The sequence below is a fragment of the Pelmatolapia mariae genome, linkage group LG23 (genome assembly GCF_036321145.2).
Source record: "Pelmatolapia mariae isolate MD_Pm_ZW linkage group LG23, Pm_UMD_F_2, whole genome shotgun sequence".
NCBI classification, from domain to species: Eukaryota; Metazoa; Chordata; class Actinopteri; order Cichliformes; family Cichlidae; genus Pelmatolapia; species Pelmatolapia mariae.
Window position 1 is genome coordinate 20320742 of NC_086246.1, and position 19716 is coordinate 20340457.

Here is a 19716-nt window from a genome sequence, read left to right on the forward strand (position 1 = left end):
TGGGTTACAGTATCTACATGAACCCCGTTGTCGAGGAAGCCTCTCACTTACGGCCATACCACGCCTGAACTCATCTGACCTCTGAAGCTAAGCAGGGGCTGTCCTGGATAGTAGCATCACCTTCACCTTGCTCCATGTTAGAAACTCCATGATATCGTGTTCCCTCCTCAGGGTATCACATTGATGCGCATTTACGCAGTATTCTTCGGGACCGCAGCCAGCAGCCAATAAGAATTAAAACTCGTTGCTCATGGGTGTCAGGTGGACACTGTGCCTGCTGCACACTACAAGGTTAACAAGTTCCTCACTACTGAGCCCAGACGGACTAGCCATAGACATTTTCTGCATTTACGGAATAAATAAGTTTGTGCATTTCCTAAATATTTCGTTCTTGTTGTTTTTTTGTTTTACACAAAAGCGAAAGGCAATCAGGAGCGTTGTCACGAAGCCTTTCCTGAAGCTGCCTCCACTGAGTGAGCAGCAGCGCCCTCTGCCGTTTGTGTGTTGAAGTGCAAAAGCTTACAGCACCTGGTATTCCCAGGCGGTCTCCCATCCAAGTACTGACCAGGCCCGACCCTGCTTAGCTTCCGAGATCAGACGAGATCGGGCGTGTTCAGGGTGGTATGGCCGTAAGCGAGTGAAGCCCGCTATAAAAGACCTTTTATAGGCTGCAAATGTCACAGCGTTTAAACTATAGTATTGTGCTAAACTTCATGTGTTACAGCGAGAACATGCAAACCTTTGTTGTTAACTGCAGCTTCAACATTGAGCTGCAAAAATGCTTTTCCCGCAGTAACATCACGATAATAACACATGTTAGGTTCTCACAGCACAGTGTTAAAGTGACAGCGAGCACACAGTGTGTTAGGACCATTTGGAAGTCCAACATTTTTGCGGTTTGGAGAATTCAGCTTGTATACAGAACATGAAAACGTAAGCATGACTGTGTCATCACAGCATGTATAAAAAGGCTGTTTCTGAAGCGTTCCCTCGCTTACGGCCATACCGCCCTGAACACGCCCGATCTCGTCTGATCTCGGCAGCCAAGCAGCCAAGCAGGCCTGGTCAGTACTTGGATGGGTGACCGCCTGGGAATACCGGGTGCTGTAAGCTTTTGCACTTCAACACGCAAATGACAGTTTAAATATTGAAACGAATCTGAGGCACTCTTTTAGCTCATTTTCTAATAGGATGGTTAGTGAGTCTTGCGCAAAGAGCTCTCCCACTGATGTAGTAATGTCAAAATCTTCAAGCGTTATATCAATATCACTGTACATGCACAGAGCACCTGTAGATGTTTTTGTGCACACACTCACAAATGTTTATGACGTGAAGTTTGCAGCATTGAGTATGCATTACAGCTGTGCTGTCATGTGCAGGTATTAAAAAAAATAGAAACCAATCAATATCCTTCACTCTAAATTGTTTTTTAAATCACAACAAAATGGGTTACAGTATCTACATGAACCCCGTTGTCGAGGAAGCCTCTCACTTACGGCCATACCACGCCTGAGCTCATCTGACCTCTGAAGCTAAGCAGGGGCTGTCCTGGATAGTAGCATCACCTTCACCTTGCTCCATGTTACAAACTCCATGATATCGTGTTCCCTGCTCAGGGTATCGCATTGATGCGCATTTACGCAGTATTCTTCGGGACCGCAGCCAGCAGCCAATAAGAATTAAAACTCGTTGCTCATGGGTGTCAGGTGGACACTGTGCCTGCTGCACACTACAAGGTTAACAAGTTCCTCACTACTGAGCCCAGACGGACTAGCCATAGACATTTTCTGCATTTACGGAATAAATAAGTTTGTGCATTTCCTAAATATTTCGTTCTTGTTGTTTTTTTGTTTTACACAAAAGCGAAAGGCAATCAGGAGCGTTGTCACGAAGCCTTTCCTGAAGCTGCCTCCACTGAGTGAGCAGCAGCGCCCTCTGCCGTTTGTGTGTTGAAGTGCAAAAGCTTACAGCACCTGGTATTCCCAGGCGGTCTCCCATCCAAGTACTGACCAGGCCCGACCCTGCTTAGCTTCCGAGATCAGACGAGATCGGGCGTGTTCAGGGTGGTATGGCCGTAAGCCAGTGAAGCCCGCTATAAAAGACCTTTTATAGGCTGCAAATGTCACAGCGTTTAAACTATAGTATTGTGCTAAACTTCATGTGTTACAGCGAGAACATGCAAACCTTTGTTGTTAACTGCAGCTTCAACATTGAGCTGCAAAAATGCTTTTCCCGCAGTAACATCACGATAATAACACATGTTAGGTTCTCACAGCACAGTGTTAAAGTGACAGCGAGCACACAGTGTGTTAGGACCATTTGGAAGTCCAACATTTTTGCGGTTTGGAGAATTCAGCTTGTATACAGAACATGAAAACGTAAGCATGACTGTGTCATCACAGCATGTATAAAAAGGCTGTTTCTGAAGCGTTCCCTCGCTTACGGCCATACCGCCCTGAACACGCCCGATCTCGTCTGATCTCGGCAGCCAAGCAGGGCCGGGCCTGGTCAGTACTTGGATGGGTGACCGCCTGGGAATACCGGGTGCTGTAAGCTTTTGCACTTCAACACGCAAATGACAGTTTAAATATTGAAACGAATCTGAGGCACTCTTTTAGCTCATTTTCTAATAGGATGGTTAGTGAGTCTTGCGCAAAGAGCTCTCCCACTGATGTAGTAATGTCAAAATCTTCAAGCGTTATATCAATATCACTGTACATGCACAGAGCACCTGTAGATGTTTTTGTGCACACACTCACAAATGTTTATGACGTGAAGTTTGCAGCATTGAGTATGCATTACAGCTGTGCTGTCATGTGCAGGTATTAAAAAAAATAGAAACCAATCAATATCCTTCACTCTAAATTGTTTTTGGGTTACAGTATCTACATGAACCCCGTTGTCGAGGAAGCCTCTCACTTACGGCCATACCACGCCTGAACTCATCTGACCTCTGAAGCTAAGCAGGGGCTGTCCTGGATAGTAGCATCACCTTCACCTTGCTCCATGTTAGAAACTCCATGATATCGTGTTCCCTCCTCAGGGTATCACATTGATGCGCATTTACGCAGTATTCTTCGGGACCGCAGCCAGCAGCCAATAAGAATTAAAACTCGTTGCTCATGGGTGTCAGGTGGACACTGTGCCTGCTGCACACTACAAGGTTAACAAGTTCCTCACTACTGAGCCCAGACGGACTAGCCATAGACATTTTCTGCATTTACGGAATAAATAAGTTTGTGCATTTCCTAAATATTTCGTTCTTGTTGTTTTTTTGTTTTACACAAAAGCGAAAGGCAATCAGGAGCGTTGTCACGAAGCCTTTCCTGAAGCTGCCTCCACTGAGTGAGCAGCAGCGCCCTCTGCCGTTTGTGTGTTGAAGTGCAAAAGCTTACAGCACCTGGTATTCCCAGGCGGTCTCCCATCCAAGTACTGACCAGGCCCGACCCTGCTTAGCTTCCGAGATCAGACGAGATCGGGCGTGTTCAGGGTGGTATGGCCGTAAGCCAGTGAAGCCCGCTATAAAAGACCTTTTATAGGCTGCAAATGTCACAGCGTTTAAACTATAGTATTGTGCTAAACTTCATGTGTTACAGCGAGAACATGCAAACCTTTGTTGTTAACTGCAGCTTCAACATTGAGCTGCAAAAATGCTTTTCCCGCAGTAACATCACGATAATAACACATGTTAGGTTCTCACAGCACAGTGTTAAAGTGACAGCGAGCACACAGTGTGTTAGGACCATTTGGAAGTCCAACATTTTTGCGGTTTGGAGAATTCAGCTTGTATACAGAACATGAAAACGTAAGCATGACTGTGTCATCACAGCATGTATAAAAAGGCTGTTTCTGAAGCGTTCCCTCGCTTACGGCCATACCGCCCTGAACACGCCCGATCTCGTCTGATCTCGGCAGCCAAGCAGCCAAGCAGGCCTGGTCAGTACTTGGATGGGTGACTGCCTGGGAATACCGGGTGCTGTAAGCTTCTGCACTTCAACACGCAAATGACAGTTTAAATATTGAAACGAATCTGAGGCACTCTTTTAGCTCATTTTCTAATAGGATGGTTAGTGAGTCTTGCGCAAAGAGCTCTCCCACTGATGTAGTAATGTCAAAATCTTCAAGCGTTATATCAATATCACTGTACATGCACAGAGCACCTGTAGATGTTTTTGTGCACACACTCACAAATGTTTATGACGTGAAGTTTGCAGCATTGAGTATGCATTACAGCTGTGCTGTCATGTGCAGGTATTAAAAAAAATAGAAACCAATCAATATCCTTCACTCTAAATTGTTTTTTAAATCACAACAAAATGGGTTACAGTATCTACATGAACCCCGTTGTCGAGGAAGCCTCTCACTTACGGCCATACCACGCCTGAACTCATCTGACCTCTGAAGCTAAGCAGGGGCTGTCCTGGATAGTAGCATCACCTTCACCTTGCTCCATGTTAGAAACTCCATGATATCGTGTTCCCTCCTCAGGGTATCACATTGATGCGCATTTACGCAGTATTCTTCGGGACCGCAGCCAGCAGCCAATAAGAATTAAAACTCGTTGCTCATGGGTGTCAGGTGGACACTGTGCCTGCTGCACACTGCAAGGTTAACAAGTTCCTCACTACTGAGCCCAGACGGACTAGCCATAGACATTTTCTGCATTTACGGAATAAATAAGTTTGTGCATTTCCTAAATATTTCGTTCTTGTTGTTTTTTTGTTTTACACAAAAGCGAAAGGCAATCAGGAGCGTTGTCACGAAGCCTTTCCTGAAGCTGCCTCCACTGAGTGAGCAGCAGCGCCCTCTGCCGTTTGTGTGTTGAAGTGCAAAAGCTTACAGCACCTGGTATTCCCAGGCGGTCTCCCATCCAAGTACTGACCAGGCCCGACCCTGCTTAGCTTCCGAGATCAGACGAGATCGGGCGTGTTCAGGGTGGTATGGCCGTAAGCCAGTGAAGCCCGCTATAAAAGACCTTTTATAGGCTGCAAATGTCACAGCGTTTAAACTATAGTATTGTGCTAAACTTCATGTGTTACAGCGAGAACATGCAAACCTTTGTTGTTAACTGCAGCTTCAACATTGAGCTGCAAAAATGCTTTTCCCGCAGTAACATCACGATAATAACACATGTTAGGTTCTCACAGCACAGTGTTAAAGTGACAGCGAGCACACAGTGTGTTAGGACCATTTGAAAGTCCAACATTTTTGCGGTTTGGAGAATTCAGCTTGTATACAGAACATGAAAACGTAAGCATGACTGTGTCATCACAGCATGTATAAAAAGGCTGTTTCTGAAGCGTTCCCTCGCTTACGGCCATACCGCCCTGAACACGCCCGATCTCGTCTGATCTCGGCAGCCAAGCAGGGCCGGGCCTGGTCAGTACTTGGATGGGTGACCGCCCGGGAATACCGGGTGCTGTAAGCTTTTGCACTTCAACACGCAAATGACAGTTTAAATATTGAAACGAATCTGAGGCACTCTTTTAGCTCATTTTCTAATAGGATGGTTAGTGAGTCTTGCGCAAAGAGCTCTCCCACTGATGTAGTAATGTCAAAATCTTCAAGCGTTATATCAATATCACTGTACATGCACAGAGCACCTGTAGATGTTTTTGTGCACACACTCACAAATGTTTATGACGTGAAGTTTGCAGCATTGAGTATGCATTACAGCTGTGCTGTCATGTGCAGGTATTAAAAAAAATAGAAACCAATCAATATCCTTCACTCTAAATTGTTTTTTAAATCACAACAAAATGGGTTACAGTATCTACATGAACCCCGTTGTCGAGGAAGCCTCTCACTTACGGCCATACCACGCCTGAGCTCATCTGACCTCTGAAGCTAAGCAGGGACTGTCCTGGATAGTAGCATCACCTTCACCTTGCTCCATGTTAGAAACTCCATGATATCGTGTTCCCTCCTCAGGGTATCACATTGATGCGCATTTACGCAGTATTCTTCGGGACCGCAGCCAGCAGCCAATAAGAATTAAAACTCGTTGCTCATGGGTGTCAGGTGGACACTGTGCCTGCTGCACACTACAAGGTTAACAAGTTCCTCACTACTGAGCCCAGACGGACTAGCCATAGACATTTTCTGCATTTACGGAATAAATAAGTTTGTGCATTTCCTAAATATTTCGTTCTTGTTGTTTTTTTGTTTTACACAAAAGCGAAAGGCAATCAGGAGCGTTGTCACGAAGCCTTTCCTGAAGCTGCCTCCACTGAGTGAGCAGCAGCGCCCTCTGCCGTTTGTGTGTTGAAGTGCAAAAGCTTACAGCACCTGGTATTCCCAGGCGGTCTCCCATCCAAGTACTGACCAGGCCCGACCCTGCTTAGCTTCCGAGATCAGACGAGATCGGGCGTGTTCAGGGTGGTATGGCCGTAAGCGAGTGAAGCCCGCTATAAAAGACCTTTTATAGGCTGCAAATGTCACAGCGTTTAAACTATAGTATTGTGCTAAACTTCATGTGTTACAGCGAGAACATGCAAACCTTTGTTGTTAACTGCAGCTTCAACATTGAGCTGCAAAAATGCTTTTCCCGCAGTAACATCACGATAATAACACATGTTAGGTTCTCACAGCACAGTGTTAAAGTGACAGCGAGCACACAGTGTGTTAGGACCATTTGGAAGTCCAACATTTTTGCGGTTTGGAGAATTCAGCTTGTATACAGAACATGAAAACGTAAGCATGACTGTGTCATCACAGCATGTATAAAAAGGCTGTTTCTGAAGCGTTCCCTCGCTTACGGCCATACCGCCCTGAACACGCCCGATCTCGTCTGATCTCGGCAGCCAAGCAGGGCCGGGCCTGGTCAGTACTTGGATGGGTGACTGCCTGGGAATACCGGGTGCTGTAAGCTTCTGCACTTCAACACGCAAATGACAGTTTAAATATTGAAACGAATCTGAGGCACTCTTTTAGCTCATTTTCTAATAGGATGGTTAGTGAGTCTTGCGCAAAGAGCTCTCCCACTGATGTAGTAATGTCAAAATCTTCAAGCGTTATATCAATATCACTGTACATGCACAGAGCACCTGTAGATGTTTTTGTGCACACACTCACAAATGTTTATGACGTGAAGTTTGCAGCATTGAGTATGCATTACAGCTGTGCTGTCATGTGCAGGTATTAAAAAAAATAGAAACCAATCAATATCCTTCACTCTAAATTGTTTTTTAAATCACAACAAAATGGGTTACAGTATCTACATGAACCCCGTTGTCGAGGAAGCCTCTCACTTACGGCCATACCACGCCTGAACTCATCTGACCTCTGAAGCTAAGCAGGGGCTGTCCTGGATAGTAGCATCACCTTCACCTTGCTCCATGTTAGAAACTCCATGATATCGTGTTCCCTCCTCAGGGTATCACATTGATGCGCATTTACGCAGTATTCTTCGGGACCGCAGCCAGCAGCCAATAAGAATTAAAACTCGTTGCTCATGGGTGTCAGGTGGACACTGTGCCTGCTGCACACTACAAGGTTAACAAGTTCCTCACTACTGAGCCCAGACGGACTAGCCATAGACATTTTCTGCATTTACGGAATAAATAAGTTTGTGCATTTCCTAAATATTTCGTTCTTGTTGTTTTTTTGTTTTACACAAAAGCGAAAGGCAATCAGGAGCGTTGTCACGAAGCCTTTCCTGAAGCTGCCTCCACTGAGTGAGCAGCAGCGCCCTCTGCCGTTTGTGTGTTGAAGTGCAAAAGCTTACAGCACCTGGTATTCCCAGGCGGTCTCCCATCCAAGTACTGACCAGGCCCGACCCTGCTTAGCTTCCGAGATCAGACGAGATCGGGCGTGTTCAGGGTGGTATGGCCGTAAGCGAGTGAAGCCCGCTATAAAAGACCTTTTATAGGCTGCAAATGTCACAGCGTTTAAACTATAGTATTGTGCTAAACTTCATGTGTTACAGCGAGAACATGCAAACCTTTGTTGTTAACTGCAGCTTCAACATTGAGCTGCAAAAATGCTTTTCCCGCAGTAACATCACGATAATAACACATGTTAGGTTCTCACAGCACAGTGTTAAAGTGACAGCGAGCACACAGTGTGTTAGGACCATTTGGAAGTCCAACATTTTTGCGGTTTGGAGAATTCAGCTTGTATACAGAACATGAAAACGTAAGCATGACTGTGTCATCACAGCATGTATAAAAAGGCTGTTTCTGAAGCGTTCCCTCGCTTACGGCCATACCGCCCTGAACACGCCCGATCTCGTCTGATCTCGGCAGCCAAGCAGCCAAGCAGGCCTGGTCAGTACTTGGATGGGTGACCGCCTGGGAATACCGGGTGCTGTAAGCTTTTGCACTTCAACACGCAAATGACAGTTTAAATATTGAAACGAATCTGAGGCACTCTTTTAGCTCATTTTCTAATAGGATGGTTAGTGAGTCTTGCGCAAAGAGCTCTCCCACTGATGTAGTAATGTCAAAATCTTCAAGCGTTATATCAATATCACTGTACATGCACAGAGCACCTGTAGATGTTTTTGTGCACACACTCACAAATGTTTATGACGTGAAGTTTGCAGCATTGAGTATGCATTACAGCTGTGCTGTCATGTGCAGGTATTAAAAAAAATAGAAACCAATCAATATCCTTCACTCTAAATTGTTTTTTAAATCACAACAAAATGGGTTACAGTATCTACATGAACCCCGTTGTCGAGGAAGCCTCTCACTTACGGCCATACCACGCCTGAGCTCATCTGACCTCTGAAGCTAAGCAGGGGCTGTCCTGGATAGTAGCATCACCTTCACCTTGCTCCATGTTACAAACTCCATGATATCGTGTTCCCTGCTCAGGGTATCGCATTGATGCGCATTTACGCAGTATTCTTCGGGACCGCAGCCAGCAGCCAATAAGAATTAAAACTCGTTGCTCATGGGTGTCAGGTGGACACTGTGCCTGCTGCACACTACAAGGTTAACAAGTTCCTCACTACTGAGCCCAGACGGACTAGCCATAGACATTTTCTGCATTTACGGAATAAATAAGTTTGTGCATTTCCTAAATATTTCGTTCTTGTTGTTTTTTTGTTTTACACAAAAGCGAAAGGCAATCAGGAGCGTTGTCACGAAGCCTTTCCTGAAGCTGCCTCCACTGAGTGAGCAGCAGCGCCCTCTGCCGTTTGTGTGTTGAAGTGCAAAAGCTTACAGCACCTGGTATTCCCAGGCGGTCTCCCATCCAAGTACTGACCAGGCCCGACCCTGCTTAGCTTCCGAGATCAGACGAGATCGGGCGTGTTCAGGGTGGTATGGCCGTAAGCCAGTGAAGCCCGCTATAAAAGACCTTTTATAGGCTGCAAATGTCACAGCGTTTAAACTATAGTATTGTGCTAAACTTCATGTGTTACAGCGAGAACATGCAAACCTTTGTTGTTAACTGCAGCTTCAACATTGAGCTGCAAAAATGCTTTTCCCGCAGTAACATCACGATAATAACACATGTTAGGTTCTCACAGCACAGTGTTAAAGTGACAGCGAGCACACAGTGTGTTAGGACCATTTGGAAGTCCAACATTTTTGCGGTTTGGAGAATTCAGCTTGTATACAGAACATGAAAACGTAAGCATGACTGTGTCATCACAGCATGTATAAAAAGGCTGTTTCTGAAGCGTTCCCTCGCTTACGGCCATACCGCCCTGAACACGCCCGATCTCGTCTGATCTCGGCAGCCAAGCAGCCAAGCAGGCCTGGTCAGTACTTGGATGGGTGACCGCCTGGGAATACCGGGTGCTGTAAGCTTTTGCACTTCAACACGCAAATGACAGTTTAAATATTGAAACGAATCTGAGGCACTCTTTTAGCTCATTTTCTAATAGGATGGTTAGTGAGTCTTGCGCAAAGAGCTCTCCCACTGATGTAGTAATGTCAAAATCTTCAAGCGTTATATCAATATCACTGTACATGCACAGAGCACCTGTAGATGTTTTTGTGCACACACTCACAAATGTTTATGACGTGAAGTTTGCAGCATTGAGTATGCATTACAGCTGTGCTGTCATGTGCAGGTATTAAAAAAAATAGAAACCAATCAATATCCTTCACTCTAAATTGTTTTTGGGTTACAGTATCTACATGAACCCCGTTGTCGAGGAAGCCTCTCACTTACGGCCATACCACGCCTGAACTCATCTGACCTCTGAAGCTAAGCAGGGGCTGTCCTGGATAGTAGCATCACCTTCACCTTGCTCCATGTTAGAAACTCCATGATATCGTGTTCCCTCCTCAGGGTATCACATTGATGCGCATTTACGCAGTATTCTTCGGGACCGCAGCCAGCAGCCAATAAGAATTAAAACTCGTTGCTCATGGGTGTCAGGTGGACACTGTGCCTGCTGCACACTACAAGGTTAACAAGTTCCTCACTACTGAGCCCAGACGGACTAGCCATAGACATTTTCTGCATTTACGGAATAAATAAGTTTGTGCATTTCCTAAATATTTCGTTCTTGTTGTTTTTTTGTTTTACACAAAAGCGAAAGGCAATCAGGAGCGTTGTCACGAAGCCTTTCCTGAAGCTGCCTCCACTGAGTGAGCAGCAGCGCCCTCTGCCGTTTGTGTGTTGAAGTGCAAAAGCTTACAGCACCTGGTATTCCCAGGCGGTCTCCCATCCAAGTACTGACCAGGCCCGACCCTGCTTAGCTTCCGAGATCAGACGAGATCGGGCGTGTTCAGGGTGGTATGGCCGTAAGCCAGTGAAGCCCGCTATAAAAGACCTTTTATAGGCTGCAAATGTCACAGCGTTTAAACTATAGTATTGTGCTAAACTTCATGTGTTACAGCGAGAACATGCAAACCTTTGTTGTTAACTGCAGCTTCAACATTGAGCTGCAAAAATGCTTTTCCCGCAGTAACATCACGATAATAACACATGTTAGGTTCTCACAGCACAGTGTTAAAGTGACAGCGAGCACACAGTGTGTTAGGACCATTTGGAAGTCCAACATTTTTGCGGTTTGGAGAATTCAGCTTGTATACAGAACATGAAAACGTAAGCATGACTGTGTCATCACAGCATGTATAAAAAGGCTGTTTCTGAAGCGTTCCCTCGCTTACGGCCATACCGCCCTGAACACGCCCGATCTCGTCTGATCTCGGCAGCCAAGCAGCCAAGCAGGCCTGGTCAGTACTTGGATGGGTGACTGCCTGGGAATACCGGGTGCTGTAAGCTTCTGCACTTCAACACGCAAATGACAGTTTAAATATTGAAACGAATCTGAGGCACTCTTTTAGCTCATTTTCTAATAGGATGGTTAGTGAGTCTTGCGCAAAGAGCTCTCCCACTGATGTAGTAATGTCAAAATCTTCAAGCGTTATATCAATATCACTGTACATGCACAGAGCACCTGTAGATGTTTTTGTGCACACACTCACAAATGTTTATGACGTGAAGTTTGCAGCATTGAGTATGCATTACAGCTGTGCTGTCATGTGCAGGTATTAAAAAAAATAGAAACCAATCAATATCCTTCACTCTAAATTGTTTTTTAAATCACAACAAAATGGGTTACAGTATCTACATGAACCCCGTTGTCGAGGAAGCCTCTCACTTACGGCCATACCACGCCTGAACTCATCTGACCTCTGAAGCTAAGCAGGGGCTGTCCTGGATAGTAGCATCACCTTCACCTTGCTCCATGTTAGAAACTCCATGATATCGTGTTCCCTCCTCAGGGTATCACATTGATGCGCATTTACGCAGTATTCTTCGGGACCGCAGCCAGCAGCCAATAAGAATTAAAACTCGTTGCTCATGGGTGTCAGGTGGACACTGTGCCTGCTGCACACTACAAGGTTAACAAGTTCCTCACTACTGAGCCCAGACGGACTAGCCATAGACATTTTCTGCATTTACGGAATAAATAAGTTTGTGCATTTCCTAAATATTTCGTTCTTGTTGTTTTTTTGTTTTACACAAAAGCGAAAGGCAATCAGGAGCGTTGTCACGAAGCCTTTCCTGAAGCTGCCTCCACTGAGTGAGCAGCAGCGCCCTCTGCCGTTTGTGTGTTGAAGTGCAAAAGCTTACAGCACCTGGTATTCCCAGGCGGTCTCCCATCCAAGTACTGACCAGGCCCGACCCTGCTTAGCTTCCGAGATCAGACGAGATCGGGCGTGTTCAGGGTGGTATGGCCGTAAGCCAGTGAAGCCCGCTATAAAAGACCTTTTATAGGCTGCAAATGTCACAGCGTTTAAACTATAGTATTGTGCTAAACTTCATGTGTTACAGCGAGAACATGCAAACCTTTGTTGTTAACTGCAGCTTCAACATTGAGCTGCAAAAATGCTTTTCCCGCAGTAACATCACGATAATAACACATGTTAGGTTCTCACAGCACAGTGTTAAAGTGACAGCGAGCACACAGTGTGTTAGGACCATTTGGAAGTCCAACATTTTTGCGGTTTGGAGAATTCAGCTTGTATACAGAACATGAAAACGTAAGCATGACTGTGTCATCACAGCATGTATAAAAAGGCTGTTTCTGAAGCGTTCCCTCGCTTACGGCCATACCGCCCTGAACACGCCCGATCTCGTCTGATCTCGGCAGCCAAGCAGGGCCGGGCCTGGTCAGTACTTGGATGGGTGACCGCCCGGGAATACCGGGTGCTGTAAGCTTTTGCACTTCAACACGCAAATGACAGTTTAAATATTGAAACGAATCTGAGGCACTCTTTTAGCTCATTTTCTAATAGGATGGTTAGTGAGTCTTGCGCAAAGAGCTCTCCCACTGATGTAGTAATGTCAAAATCTTCAAGCGTTATATCAATATCACTGTACATGCACAGAGCACCTGTAGATGTTTTTGTGCACACACTCACAAATGTTTATGACGTGAAGTTTGCAGCATTGAGTATGCATTACAGCTGTGCTGTCATGTGCAGGTATTAAAAAAAATAGAAACCAATCAATATCCTTCACTCTAAATTGTTTTTTAAATCACAACAAAATGGGTTACAGTATCTACATGAACCCCGTTGTCGAGGAAGCCTCTCACTTACGGCCATACCACGCCTGAGCTCATCTGACCTCTGAAGCTAAGCAGGGGCTGTCCTGGATAGTAGCATCACCTTCACCTTGCTCCATGTTAGAAACTCCATGATATCGTGTTCCCTCCTCAGGGTATCACATTGATGCGCATTTACGCAGTATTCTTCGGGACCGCAGCCAGCAGCCAATAAGAATTAAAACTCGTTGCTCATGGGTGTCAGGTGGACACTGTGCCTGCTGCACACTACAAGGTTAACAAGTTCCTCACTACTGAGCCCAGACGGACTAGCCATAGACATTTTCTGCATTTACGGAATAAATAAGTTTGTGCATTTCCTAAATATTTCGTTCTTGTTGTTTTTTTGTTTTACACAAAAGCGAAAGGCAATCAGGAGCGTTGTCACGAAGCCTTTCCTGAAGCTGCCTCCACTGAGTGAGCAGCAGCGCCCTCTGCCGTTTGTGTGTTGAAGTGCAAAAGCTTACAGCACCTGGTATTCCCAGGCGGTCTCCCATCCAAGTACTGACCAGGCCCGACCCTGCTTAGCTTCCGAGATCAGACGAGATCGGGCGTGTTCAGGGTGGTATGGCCGTAAGCGAGTGAAGCCCGCTATAAAAGACCTTTTATAGGCTGCAAATGTCACAGCGTTTAAACTATAGTATTGTGCTAAACTTCATGTGTTACAGCGAGAACATGCAAACCTTTGTTGTTAACTGCAGCTTCAACATTGAGCTGCAAAAATGCTTTTCCCGCAGTAACATCACGATAATAACACATGTTAGGTTCTCACAGCACAGTGTTAAAGTGACAGCGAGCACACAGTGTGTTAGGACCATTTGGAAGTCCAACATTTTTGCGGTTTGGAGAATTCAGCTTGTATACAGAACATGAAAACGTAAGCATGACTGTGTCATCACAGCATGTATAAAAAGGCTGTTTCTGAAGCGTTCCCTCGCTTACGGCCATACCGCCCTGAACACGCCCGATCTCGTCTGATCTCGGCAGCCAAGCAGGGCCGGGCCTGGTCAGTACTTGGATGGGTGACCGCCCGGGAATACCGGGTGCTGTAAGCTTTTGCACTTCAACACGCAAATGACAGTTTAAATATTGAAACGAATCTGAGGCACTCTTTTAGCTCATTTTCTAATAGGATGGTTAGTGAGTCTTGCGCAAAGAGCTCTCCCACTGATGTAGTAATGTCAAAATCTTCAAGCGTTATATCAATATCACTGTACATGCACAGAGCACCTGTAGATGTTTTTGTGCACACACTCACAAATGTTTATGACGTGAAGTTTGCAGCATTGAGTATGCATTACAGCTGTGCTGTCATGTGCAGGTATTAAAAAAAATAGAAACCAATCAATATCCTTCACTCTAAATTGTTTTTTAAATCACAACAAAATGGGTTACAGTATCTACATGAACCCCGTTGTCGAGGAAGCCTCTCACTTACGGCCATACCACGCCTGAGCTCATCTGACCTCTGAAGCTAAGCAGGGGCTGTCCTGGATAGTAGCATCACCTTCACCTTGCTCCATGTTAGAAACTCCATGATATCGTGTTCCCTGCTCAGGGTATCACATTGATGCGCATTTACGCAGTATTCTTCGGGACCGCAGCCAGCAGCCAATAAGAATTAAAACTCGTTGCTCATGGGTGTCAGGTGGACACTGTGCCTGCTGCACACTACAAGGTTAACAAGTTCCTCACTACTGAGCCCAGACGGACTAGCCATAGACATTTTCTGCATTTACGGAATAAATAAGTTTGTGCATTTCCTAAATATTTCGTTCTTGTTGTTTTTTTGTTTTACACAAAAGCGAAAGGCAATCAGGAGCGTTGTCACGAAGCCTTTCCTGAAGCTGCCTCCACTGAGTGAGCAGCAGCGCCCTCTGCCGTTTGTGTGTTGAAGTGCAAAAGCTTACAGCACCTGGTATTCCCAGGCGGTCTCCCATCCAAGTACTGACCAGGCCCGACCCTGCTTAGCTTCCGAGATCAGACGAGATCGGGCGTGTTCAGGGTGGTATGGCCGTAAGCGAGTGAAGCCCGCTATAAAAGACCTTTTATAGGCTGCAAATGTCACAGCGTTTAAACTATAGTATTGTGCTAAACTTCATGTGTTACAGCGAGAACATGCAAACCTTTGTTGTTAACTGCAGCTTCAACATTGAGCTGCAAAAATGCTTTTCCCGCAGTAACATCACGATAATAACACATGTTAGGTTCTCACAGCACAGTGTTAAAGTGACAGCGAGCACACAGTGTGTTAGGACCATTTGGAAGTCCAACATTTTTGCGGTTTGGAGAATTCAGCTTGTATACAGAACATGAAAACGTAAGCATGACTGTGTCATCACAGCATGTATAAAAAGGCTGTTTCTGAAGCGTTCCCTCGCTTACGGCCATACCGCCCTGAACACGCCCGATCTCGTCTGATCTCGGCAGCCAAGCAGGGCCGGGCCTGGTCAGTACTTGGATGGGTGACCGCCTGGGAATACCGGGTGCTGTAAGCTTCTGCACTTCAACACGCAAATGACAGTTTAAATATTGAAACGAATCTGAGGCACTCTTTTAGCTCATTTTCTAATAGGATGGTTAGTGAGTCTTGCGCAAAGAGCTCTCCCACTGATGTAGTAATGTCAAAATCTTCAAGCGTTATATCAATATCACTGTACATGCACAGAGCACCTGTAGATGTTTTTGTGCACACACTCACAAATGTTTATGACGTGAAGTTTGCAGCATTGAGTATGCATTACAGCTGTGCTGTCATGTGCAGGTATTAAAAAAAATAGAAACCAATCAATATCCTTCACTCTAAATTGTTTTTTAAATCACAACAAAATGGGTTACAGTATCTACATGAACCCCGTTGTCGAGGAAGCCTCTCACTTACGGCCATACCACGCCTGAACTCATCTGACCTCTGAAGCTAAGCAGGGGCTGTCCTGGATAGTAGCATCACCTTCACCTTGCTCCATGTTAGAAACTCCATGATATCGTGTTCCCTCCTCAGGGTATCACATTGATGCGCATTTACGCAGTATTCTTCGGGACCGCAGCCAGCAGCCAATAAGAATTAAAACTCGTTGCTCATGGGTGTCAGGTGGACACTGTGCCTGCTGCACACTACAAGGTTAACAAGTTCCTCACTACTGAGCCCAGACGGACTAGCCATAGACATTTTCTGCATTTACGGAATAAATAAGTTTGTGCATTTCCTAAATATTTCGTTCTTGTTGTTTTTTTGTTTTACACAAAAGCGAAAGGCAATCAGGAGCGTTGTCACGAAGCCTTTCCTGAAGCTGCCTCCACTGAGTGAGCAGCAGCGCCCTCTGCCGTTTGTGTGTTGAAGTGCAAAAGCTTACAGCACCTGGTATTCCCAGGCGGTCTCCCATCCAAGTACTGACCAGGCCCGACCCTGCTTAGCTTCCGAGATCAGACGAGATCGGGCGTGTTCAGGGTGGTATGGCCGTAAGCGAGTGAAGCCCGCTATAAAAGACCTTTTATAGGCTGCAAATGTCACAGCGTTTAAACTATAGTATTGTGCTAAACTTCATGTGTTACAGCGAGAACATGCAAACCTTTGTTGTTAACTGCAGCTTCAACATTGAGCTGCAAAAATGCTTTTCCCGCAGTAACATCACGATAATAACACATGTTAGGTTCTCACAGCACAGTGTTAAAGTGACAGCGAGCACACAGTGTGTTAGGACCATTTGGAAGTCCAACATTTTTGCGGTTTGGAGAATTCAGCTTGTATACAGAACATGAAAACGTAAGCATGACTGTGTCATCACAGCATGTATAAAAAGGCTGTTTCTGAAGCGTTCCCTCGCTTACGGCCATACCGCCCTGAACACGCCCGATCTCGTCTGATCTCGGCAGCCAAGCAGGGCCGGGCCTGGTCAGTACTTGGATGGGTGACCGCCCGGGAATACCGGGTGCTGTAAGCTTTTGCACTTCAACACGCAAATGACAGTTTAAATATTGAAACGAATCTGAGGCACTCTTTTAGCTCATTTTCTAATAGGATGGTTAGTGAGTCTTGCGCAAAGAGCTCTCCCACTGATGTAGTAATGTCAAAATCTTCAAGCGTTATATCAATATCACTGTACATGCACAGAGCACCTGTAGATGTTTTTGTGCACACACTCACAAATGTTTATGACGTGAAGTTTGCAGCATTGAGTATGCATTACAGCTGTGCTGTCATGTGCAGGTATTAAAAAAAATAGAAACCAATCAATATCCTTCACTCTAAATTGTTTTTTAAATCACAACAAAATGGGTTACAGTATCTACATGAACCCCGTTGTCGAGGAAGCCTCTCACTTACGGCCATACCACGCCTGAGCTCATCTGACCTCTGAAGCTAAGCAGGGGCTGTCCTGGATAGTAGCATCACCTTCACCTTGCTCCATGTTAGAAACTCCATGATATCGTGGTCCCTCCTCAGGGTATCACATTGATGCGCATTTACGCAGTATTCTTCGGGACCGCAGCCAGCAGCCAATAAGAATTAAAACTCGTTGCTCATGGGTGTCAGGTGGACACTGTGCCTGCTGCACACTACAAGGTTAACAAGTTCCTCACTACTGAGCCCAGACGGACTAGCCATAGACATTTTCTGCATTTACGGAATAAATAAGTTTGTGCATTTCCTAAATATTTCGTTCTTGTTGTTTTTTTGTTTTACACAAAAGCGAAAGGCAATCAGGAGCGTTGTCACGAAGCCTTTCCTGAAGCTGCCTCCACTGAGTGAGCAGCAGCGCCCTCTGCCGTTTGTGTGTTGAAGTGCAAAAGCTTACAGCACCTGGTATTCCCAGGCGGTCTCCCATCCAAGTACTGACCAGGCCCGACCCTGCTTAGCTTCCGAGATCAGACAAGATCGGGCGTGTTCAGGGTGGTATGGCCGTAAGCCAGTGAAGCCCGCTATAAAAGACCTTTTATAGGCTGCAAATGTCACAGCGTTTAAACTATAGTATTGTGCTAAACTTCATGTGTTACAGCGAGAACATGCAAACCTTTGTTGTTAACTGCAGCTTCAACATTGAGCTGCAAAAATGCTTTTCCCGCAGTAACATCACGATAATAACACATGTTAGGTTCTCACAGCACAGTGTTAAAGTGACAGCGAGCACACAGTGTGTTAGGACCATTTGGAAGTCCAACATTTTTGCGGTTTGGAGAATTCAGCTTGTATACAGAACATGAAAACGTAAGCATGACTGTGTCATCACAGCATGTATAAAAAGGCTGTTTCTGAAGCGTTCCCTCGCTTACGGCCATACCGCCCTGAACACGCCCGATCTCGTCTGATCTCGGCAGCCAAGCAGGGCCGGGCCTGGTCAGTACTTGGATGGGTGACCGCCCGGGAATACCGGGTGCTGTAAGCTTTTGCACTTCAACACGCAAATGACAGTTTAAATATTGAAACGAATCTGAGGCACTCTTTTAGCTCATTTTCTAATAGGATGGTTAGTGAGTCTTGCGCAAAGAGCTCTCCCACTGATGTAGTAATGTCAAAATCTTCAAGCGTTATATCAATATCACTGTACATGCACAGAGCACCTGTAGATGTTTTTGTGCACACACTCACAAATGTTTATGACGTGAAGTTTGCAGCATTGAGTATGCATTACAGCTGTGCTGTCATGTGCAGGTATTAAAAAAAATAGAAACCAATCAATATCCTTCACTCTAAATTGTTTTTTAAATCACAACAAAATGGGTTACAGTATCTACATGAACCCCGTTGTCGAGGAAGCCTCTCACTTACGGCCATACCACGCCTGAGCTCATCTGACCTCTGAAGCTAAGCAGGGGCTGTCCTGGATAGTAGCATCACCTTCACCTTGCTCCATGTTAGAAACTCCATGATATCGTGTTCCCTCCTCAGGGTATCACATTGATGCGCATTTACGCAGTATTCTTCGGGACCGCAGCCAGCAGCCAATAAGAATTAAAACTCGTTGCTCATGGGTGTCAGGTGGACACTGTGCCTGCTGCACACTACAAGGTTAACAAGTTCCTCACTACTGAGCCCAGACGGACTAGCCATAGACATTTTCTGCATTTACGGAATAAATAAGTTTGTGCATTTCCTAAATATTTCGTTCTTGTTGTTTTTTTGTTTTACACAAAAGCGAAAGGCAATCAGGAGCGTTGTCACGAAGCCTTTCCTGAAGCTGCCTCCACTGAGTGAGCAGCAGCGCCCTCTGCCGTTTGTGTGTTGAAGTGCAAAAGCTTACAGCACCTGGTATTCCCAGGCGGTCTCCCATCCAAGTACTGACCAGGCCCGACCCTGCTTAGCTTCCGAGATCAGACGAGATCGGGCGTGTTCAGGGTGGTATGGCCGTAAGCCAGTGAAGCCCGCTATAAAAGACCTTTTATAGGCTGCAAATGTCACAGCGTTTAAACTATAGTATTGTGCTAAACTTCATGTGTTACAGCGAGAACATGCAAACCTTTGTTGTTAACTGCAGCTTCAACATTGAGCTGCAAAAATGCTTTTCCCGCAGTAACATCACGATAATAACACATGTTAGGTTCTCACAGCACAGTGTTAAAGTGACAGCGAGCACACAGTGTGTTAGGACCATTTGGAAGTCCAACATTTTTGCGGTTTGGAGAATTCAGCTTGTATACAGAACATGAAAACGTAAGCATGACTGTGTCATCACAGCATGTATAAAAAGGCTGTTTCT

General features: G+C 45.5%; 22 non-coding genes and 5 pseudogenes across 22 annotated transcripts; 13 read left to right on the forward strand and 14 right to left on the reverse strand.

Annotated features, from left to right (window-relative positions):
- Positions 1 to 516: 516 nt before the first annotated feature.
- Positions 517 to 635, reverse strand: LOC134621847 (5S ribosomal RNA). The gene has a single exon (XR_010092564.1). It is a non-coding gene; the product is annotated as a 5S ribosomal RNA (ribosomal RNA).
- Positions 636 to 992: 357 nt separating this feature from the next.
- Positions 993 to 1113, forward strand: LOC134621798 (5S ribosomal RNA; annotated as a pseudogene).
- An 848-nt stretch (positions 1114 to 1961) lies between these two features.
- On the reverse strand, positions 1962 to 2080 carry LOC134621849 (5S ribosomal RNA). The gene has a single exon (XR_010092566.1). It is a non-coding gene; the product is annotated as a 5S ribosomal RNA (ribosomal RNA).
- A 357-nt stretch (positions 2081 to 2437) lies between these two features.
- Positions 2438 to 2556, forward strand: LOC134622246 (5S ribosomal RNA). Its single transcript, XR_010092943.1, has one exon. It is a non-coding gene; the product is annotated as a 5S ribosomal RNA (ribosomal RNA).
- An 832-nt stretch (positions 2557 to 3388) lies between these two features.
- Positions 3389 to 3507, reverse strand: LOC134621850 (5S ribosomal RNA). The gene has a single exon (XR_010092567.1). It is a non-coding gene; the product is annotated as a 5S ribosomal RNA (ribosomal RNA).
- Positions 3508 to 3864: 357 nt separating this feature from the next.
- On the forward strand, positions 3865 to 3985 carry LOC134621807 (5S ribosomal RNA; annotated as a pseudogene).
- An 848-nt stretch (positions 3986 to 4833) lies between these two features.
- LOC134621851 (5S ribosomal RNA) lies at positions 4834 to 4952 on the reverse strand. The gene has a single exon (XR_010092568.1). It is a non-coding gene; the product is annotated as a 5S ribosomal RNA (ribosomal RNA).
- Positions 4953 to 5309: 357 nt separating this feature from the next.
- LOC134621573 (5S ribosomal RNA) lies at positions 5310 to 5428 on the forward strand. Its single transcript, XR_010092325.1, has one exon. It is a non-coding gene; the product is annotated as a 5S ribosomal RNA (ribosomal RNA).
- An 848-nt stretch (positions 5429 to 6276) lies between these two features.
- On the reverse strand, positions 6277 to 6395 carry LOC134621852 (5S ribosomal RNA). Its single transcript, XR_010092569.1, has one exon. It is a non-coding gene; the product is annotated as a 5S ribosomal RNA (ribosomal RNA).
- Positions 6396 to 6752: 357 nt separating this feature from the next.
- LOC134621661 (5S ribosomal RNA) lies at positions 6753 to 6871 on the forward strand. The gene has a single exon (XR_010092410.1). It is a non-coding gene; the product is annotated as a 5S ribosomal RNA (ribosomal RNA).
- An 848-nt stretch (positions 6872 to 7719) lies between these two features.
- LOC134621853 (5S ribosomal RNA) lies at positions 7720 to 7838 on the reverse strand. The gene has a single exon (XR_010092570.1). It is a non-coding gene; the product is annotated as a 5S ribosomal RNA (ribosomal RNA).
- A 357-nt stretch (positions 7839 to 8195) lies between these two features.
- On the forward strand, positions 8196 to 8316 carry LOC134621799 (5S ribosomal RNA; annotated as a pseudogene).
- Positions 8317 to 9164: 848 nt separating this feature from the next.
- Positions 9165 to 9283, reverse strand: LOC134621854 (5S ribosomal RNA). The gene has a single exon (XR_010092571.1). It is a non-coding gene; the product is annotated as a 5S ribosomal RNA (ribosomal RNA).
- Positions 9284 to 9640: 357 nt separating this feature from the next.
- Positions 9641 to 9761, forward strand: LOC134621800 (5S ribosomal RNA; annotated as a pseudogene).
- Positions 9762 to 10593: 832 nt separating this feature from the next.
- On the reverse strand, positions 10594 to 10712 carry LOC134621855 (5S ribosomal RNA). Its single transcript, XR_010092572.1, has one exon. It is a non-coding gene; the product is annotated as a 5S ribosomal RNA (ribosomal RNA).
- Positions 10713 to 11069: 357 nt separating this feature from the next.
- On the forward strand, positions 11070 to 11190 carry LOC134621809 (5S ribosomal RNA; annotated as a pseudogene).
- An 848-nt stretch (positions 11191 to 12038) lies between these two features.
- On the reverse strand, positions 12039 to 12157 carry LOC134621857 (5S ribosomal RNA). Its single transcript, XR_010092573.1, has one exon. It is a non-coding gene; the product is annotated as a 5S ribosomal RNA (ribosomal RNA).
- A 357-nt stretch (positions 12158 to 12514) lies between these two features.
- LOC134621574 (5S ribosomal RNA) lies at positions 12515 to 12633 on the forward strand. Its single transcript, XR_010092326.1, has one exon. It is a non-coding gene; the product is annotated as a 5S ribosomal RNA (ribosomal RNA).
- An 848-nt stretch (positions 12634 to 13481) lies between these two features.
- Positions 13482 to 13600, reverse strand: LOC134621858 (5S ribosomal RNA). The gene has a single exon (XR_010092574.1). It is a non-coding gene; the product is annotated as a 5S ribosomal RNA (ribosomal RNA).
- A 357-nt stretch (positions 13601 to 13957) lies between these two features.
- LOC134621575 (5S ribosomal RNA) lies at positions 13958 to 14076 on the forward strand. Its single transcript, XR_010092327.1, has one exon. It is a non-coding gene; the product is annotated as a 5S ribosomal RNA (ribosomal RNA).
- An 848-nt stretch (positions 14077 to 14924) lies between these two features.
- LOC134621859 (5S ribosomal RNA) lies at positions 14925 to 15043 on the reverse strand. The gene has a single exon (XR_010092575.1). It is a non-coding gene; the product is annotated as a 5S ribosomal RNA (ribosomal RNA).
- A 357-nt stretch (positions 15044 to 15400) lies between these two features.
- On the forward strand, positions 15401 to 15519 carry LOC134622247 (5S ribosomal RNA). Its single transcript, XR_010092944.1, has one exon. It is a non-coding gene; the product is annotated as a 5S ribosomal RNA (ribosomal RNA).
- Positions 15520 to 16367: 848 nt separating this feature from the next.
- LOC134621861 (5S ribosomal RNA) lies at positions 16368 to 16486 on the reverse strand. The gene has a single exon (XR_010092577.1). It is a non-coding gene; the product is annotated as a 5S ribosomal RNA (ribosomal RNA).
- Positions 16487 to 16843: 357 nt separating this feature from the next.
- Positions 16844 to 16962, forward strand: LOC134621576 (5S ribosomal RNA). Its single transcript, XR_010092328.1, has one exon. It is a non-coding gene; the product is annotated as a 5S ribosomal RNA (ribosomal RNA).
- Positions 16963 to 17810: 848 nt separating this feature from the next.
- On the reverse strand, positions 17811 to 17929 carry LOC134622144 (5S ribosomal RNA). Its single transcript, XR_010092847.1, has one exon. It is a non-coding gene; the product is annotated as a 5S ribosomal RNA (ribosomal RNA).
- Positions 17930 to 18286: 357 nt separating this feature from the next.
- Positions 18287 to 18405, forward strand: LOC134621577 (5S ribosomal RNA). Its single transcript, XR_010092329.1, has one exon. It is a non-coding gene; the product is annotated as a 5S ribosomal RNA (ribosomal RNA).
- An 848-nt stretch (positions 18406 to 19253) lies between these two features.
- Positions 19254 to 19372, reverse strand: LOC134621862 (5S ribosomal RNA). Its single transcript, XR_010092578.1, has one exon. It is a non-coding gene; the product is annotated as a 5S ribosomal RNA (ribosomal RNA).
- Between the last annotated feature and the right edge of the window lie 344 nt (positions 19373 to 19716).